Genomic DNA, 5,975 nt, shown 5'->3' on the forward strand with positions numbered 1-5,975 from the left:
ACCATGAAGTTCCACCCCTAAGCTGAACTTCAAACGAACGAATGAGATGAACTCACACGGTTTAGGCACCAAAACGTAAAACAATTAGAAATTGCCACGAGAGGGTGTTGCACTGAGTCATTTTTTTTGTGCTTTTAAGAGCCCTATAAAAAATAACCCATATTGGTACATCTGTACACGAATATAATTAAATATTTGCAATTTATGTTGTTTGTGGGGGAAAAAAGGTCAATGTGGATCTTTTTCCTCAACATGATGTTGTCAAGTCATCTACAAGCTAGGACTGATCCACTGGGATTCAGAGTTTCAGGAGATTGGCTCAAAAACACCTGGAAATCTGCGCTGTTTTTGTTTTGTAAAAGCTCAATTTTTAATTGTATTATATTAATGGTATATAAACGAAGTAATTATCCGTTAAACTATTAGAAAAAGCCCATAAGCTAGCATAATATTATGACTAATATCCGGGGCAGCCAAACAAACAAGTGCTGCTAGATAAACGGAAATGCTTATCTTCCTCACAGTTGGCCTAATATATAGGTGCAGAGATGCTTTTTACTCCATCGTTTTTGTAAAGACTGAATCTCATACAGATTGATTAGCTTTTAACGAGGAAGTGTATAAACAAAGCCTGCAACCAATAAGGTGAGTTAGATAGCCTACTATAAGCCGTTTCATATGTCGACCTAAATGGAGACTTTGCCTATTCATGGTTATGCTTTCACTTTCCTCCTCGTTCATCTGGACAAGTTCAGATGTAAGACGTGTTCTGTAATAAATAAAGCGAAGCTCTCCAATAATGAGATTTGTCGGCCACCCGTGTTTTACTGCTCAGTGAAATTAATGAAATTCACATTGCACTGCGGTCTCGATACAAAGGCGCAACATAAATCCCATCACACCGGTTTAAAATGTATTGGCTATATAAAGCACTTGTCGGCTGATTTTGGAAGCAGTTCTGTTTAACGTCAGGTAGGATATTTTATATATATATATATATATATATATATATATATATATATATATATATATATATATATATATATATTATAGGTAGCCTAATAGTTGCAGAGTGCGTTTAATGAGAATAATTTACACTGAAAAAACGATGGAAATTATGGGATAGCATAAACTGTACCTTCTATATGTCAACATTTCCAAATCCAAAAAAAAAAAAAAAAAATCCATTAATTATTTTCTATCAAGCGCGCCACTAATAAAATCAATATTTCGATTTTAAAATGTTAGACATTTTAGGTTTACAGAATACAGCACGAGGACGTTAGGCTATGACTTAAAAAAAAAGTATTTTTAAAAAATTCCAATGTATTTTTAAAAGTCAGCTCAGAAGTAAAAACACATGAACTGGAACGGAAACCGTGTTCGTCAGACTGTTCTCTTTCTTTAATAAAAAGTAGGCTAGATAATCTCAGAATTTACCAAAGTAGTCATTTAGGAACAGATGAAGCGTTGCATTTTGGCAACAAATGTAACGGTATAGTGTGAGGAAACAGTAATTTTATAATATATAGGCTATATATAAAAAAATGCATTATTAAAAATATTTATGAATGCACTCTGTACCAATCGATAAGCGTGTTAAACGTTTTAGCCATTTAAAGTTTTTCCCTTTTTTTAAGTTTTTTAAATTCCATATAGTTCGCAAAAGACAAGCAAATACGAACTTCATCGCGATGCTTGAATTTAAGCATTGGATTGCCCATAGCTTGCTCAATACCTTTTATAGACCTTCAATTCCATTGGACGAAGGTTGGTTGAGCAGATGCTGTTACACTTTGAGGGAGAGATGGCAAATGTTAAAAGCATGCTCCACACTGCGAAATTGCCGGTTCCAACTCCTCAGTTATTCTTGTTTAGAAAGTATAGACTACTTGTAGAAGTGCTTGCTTTCTATCACTTTTACACTCAACAAAAGCGTCCAAATAAAGCAGCAATAATCTCATTAAAAAAGTGTTGTTATGGAGTATTGTTTATTTGTACTCGCGCTCGAGTACAAATAAATGTACATTATGAAAGTAAAATAACATTTATAATAATGTAACTAACTTTACAGTCATTTAAAAACACCAATTTATTGGGTAGGGTTATATCATACAGAAGTTACTGTTTTTATTCCGAATCAGAGAAAATATAAAGGGTATTGCAAAAGCAAACTGAAATAATAATAATTATTTTTGTTTATATAAAAAGTGAATGATAGCTTTGGTATCATATGAATAAGCAGGTTTTCCTGTTTAATTTACATCGAGAAAACATCCAAACAAGCTTTCCATCATAAAAAAAAAACTTGTACTTTATTATGCACTTCTCTATACAAAAAATAATAATTTAAAGAATTAAAAATATGTATTTTAGGAATTTATGTAAATAATACAGCATGTTTTAACGATTTCTATAAACATAAGCCTAATTTAAACGCTAAAAGGTAAAAAAAAATTGTGCAAGCATGGAATATATATATTTTTCTCTCTTTTGGATCACGCTGATTGAACATTAAATTTTAATGGCTTAATTGTTGTGTTCATTTAGAATAATAAAATCGATATAGTAAAGTATTTTTGTTAAGTTTAGATAGGATACTAAGATTTTATATTTATAATCGCTAAAAAGATAGACCGATAAAACTGTAAAAAACAAATCTACGGTCTCACATTTCCTAAAACGACAGACATGAGATATTTCTTTTAAAGGTTCTACAAAAAATACGCATAGAATACATCTCAAAGTACTCGTCAAACTGAAACACCTTCTACAGACTTTACTTGCTATGCTTCTGTTGCACCACAACGTCATTACATTTTTTATTTGTCATACTTTCAGTTATTAAAAGGAACACGCATAAAATACACCTTCCTTCCCCAGTGTTGGTGAATTAGGAGTTTTGTCGTACTTCCTCACTCTTTCTGCCCCCATGTGGCCCTCACCGGACGCTCACGTGTGCCATGAACTTCTCAGGAGCCCAAGAGGACACGAGAGCACGAGGACAGCCGCTCGCATTATTTGTAACGTGTAAAAGAATCTTTAAACATCGAAACTAAACGAAATCGTACTAGCCTGTATTTTTCACATGTGGAAACTTATTTAATATTCTCCCAGGGCTCATGAACAAAATGTCTTGTAGATTTCAATTATGAACACTTACATAATATTCTCTGAGTCTCATTTTAATTGAGCAAAATTACGTAACACAAATACGCTAATGGATACCTTAAGTTAACAAATGAAATGTATTTTAAAAAGTTCTTAATAAAATGTATTTAATTGTTCAGGGGTGTAGATGTCCTCGTAAGCAGGGTGGAGAAGAGGCGCTGTCTGCTGTGCTCTCTTTCTCCTCTTCTTCTTCGTCTTCTGAGACACGGCGGTTCCTGCAACAAAACCCGAAAAAGGAATCATTAATCCACTTTGGTCAGCCCTCGGCGCAAATAATAACTGTAAAAGGTGCCCTGACTGACTACTAGGAGAATTTTGGGCAGACCGGTTAGTGTTGAAACATTTTTCTTTGTTTATGTCTGTAACTGTGTTTTTCGAGTCTTAAACTTTGATAAAATATTCACATATTTATCCGCTTCAAATAAAAGCAGTTTAGAAACCTACAATTGATCCTTTATTAACAAAGCATGTGAAGTTATACAATCTTGCCTCAAAACAGGCGTCTGATCTTAAATCGTTGTTATTTTGACACAGTTTGAGGACCTCCAGCGTTACCTCATGCAGGCGGGCGCTGCTCATAATTAGTTAAACACTCCCTGGTCTGCTCTATGAACATTTAAATCTAAATTCAAATATTGGCTCGAACAATATTTAGTTACGTTTGAATTGTTCCAATGAATGATTCAATAATACTTCACGAGTTTATGCACTGCACATAAGATTTCATTGAGGTTTATGCCTATTTAAAAAATAGAAGTTACAGCTCAAAACTGATTTACCTTATCAGTTACAGTAATTATGTTTTCTTATTTAGTCTTTCAAGTTGTTTTCTTTGCAATATTATCTTTAAATAAAAACCCCATCATTTATGATACTTAAAACCATAAAGAGATCAGTTTTTTATTTTTTATCAGCTCGATCTGTTATTAATGCTATTCTAGGACTCCTTGTGTTCGTGGTGTCTAAATCAATCGATTGCACACTGTCATCAAGAATTATAATCATTACCTGTTTTTCCCTTTGCTCTGCTGTAGCGCTGTCATGTTCCCAGAATTAAATCCAGGGTTTTCCATTGGATACATGCTGTAATACTGTGGCGGTGTGTTCACTGTGACTGCTAATGGCTGGGGGTTTGAATGCAAACCATTAACAGGACTCAGACTTTGGTCTGGTACTACAGAGGTGTACGGTGGTGGGATGTACTGGACCACGGTGGCCCTGTGGAAGGTAATGGGCTGATTGAATCTAGTGAAGATGAACGATGGTCCCTGAAAGTGGCGGCAGAGGGTCTGTTTCAGGTGTCAACTCTCCATCATTCTGCTTGCAGCTCAGGCAGAGCAGCATTTGGAACTTGCAGATGCTTATCAGCACAAATGTACCTCCTACTGACAGCAGAATTGGCCCCAGAAGCTGTGTCCACTCGTAGCTGTGACTGAAATTGTAATTTGTCCACCCCATAGCCGTGAATGCCATGCCAACCAGGCCCAAGAAGACTCCGGAGAACAGGAGCGTGGCACCAGCTTTGTCCCCATCTGACACCGGAGCGTTTGAAGAGCTTGGTGCTTGGCCGGGCATCAAAGTGACGACATTCACAGGGACATCACTGGGAGTCTGGTTGCTGTTTGTGATGGTACTACAAACACCAGCAGGTACTGCATCACTTGGCTCAGCAAGAGGATTTGTCCCTTGATTCCTACTTTCTGTTGTGCTCTTCCAAAAATCTAGAATGCCGTAATGTCTCATCTGGCCAGAACTGCACTGTTTTTGTATAGTGGCTTTAGGATTTAGACACTTGTCTGACGAAGGTCCACTCATCTATGCATGACGGATCTTTTATTGTGTATCTATTTTGGACATTGGCTCAGAAGCTTAGTTAACAGGTAACAGATCATTGCCCTTATGCTCTTGAACACTCAGTCATCATGTTGGTGCGAGCACTGAAATGTGAAATCTGTTGCATGGTAGAGTACATGCAGGAAACTGGCAGGTCCAAAGACTAAACCTAAAATCACTCTTTTTGTTTGGACTGAATATTACAATTTTATTACCAAACATTACCAAAATAACTGCCTTTTTCAATAGAATGAATAGATCACTAAAACAAGGATCTGTAGTAAAAAGAAATAATAAAAATAAAAAACAATATAGAAGGAAGAGTTCACTCAAAAATGAAAATTGTCGTAAAAATGTAATTCTGAAGAATATCTCAGCTGTTGTCCATACAGTCAGAGGGACTTCAAAAAAACTGAAAAAAGGACATTTTTCAAAATTGGTTCCTTTATGTTGGACAGAAGAAAGTAAATGATCACAGAATTTTCACTTTCAGTTGAACTATCCTATTAATGTATCACCGAAATCAAAAGAGCAAAGTCTAGAGAATATTTATACCGGTATGCACTATGAAAGTTTCGTCATCATTTTTGCACACAACCTTAACCTTTTCTTGCACAAGGGGAACCATGTTTGTAAAATTGCAATATAATGTCCTTAAATATGCCAAAACAGAGAGAGAAACCGAGATAAAAAGTTTCCGACAATATCAAAACAATTCTGCATCACTTTAACTTTTCAAAGCCCTCTCTGGAGTCCAAACGGATTTGATTAGCAAAACAATGTTCACCCAGAGCACTGCATAACCTAGCAAATTGCAACTATTGTCCAGTTCACCAAAAACACTGTCATTTAACTTTGATGACACTTATCTCACAGTAACATTTTACTGTGGTACTAAGTTAATTATATATCCACCCACTCTCAATGTCAATAACAACAGACAGAGTCATGAAATGTGTTTGTCATTGTTA

At 35.5% G+C, this 5,975-nt stretch overlaps 1 pseudogene; it reads right to left on the minus strand.

The window, feature by feature from the left end:
- Nucleotides 1–3,286: 3,286 nt before the first annotated feature.
- On the minus strand, nt 3,287–5,191 carry LOC113070446 (transmembrane protein 174-like; annotated as a pseudogene).
- Between the last annotated feature and the right edge of the window lie 784 nt (nt 5,192–5,975).

This window comes from Carassius auratus, unplaced genomic scaffold (assembly GCF_003368295.1).
Source record: "Carassius auratus strain Wakin unplaced genomic scaffold, ASM336829v1 scaf_tig00004251, whole genome shotgun sequence".
NCBI lineage: Eukaryota > Metazoa > Chordata > Actinopteri > Cypriniformes > Cyprinidae > Carassius > Carassius auratus.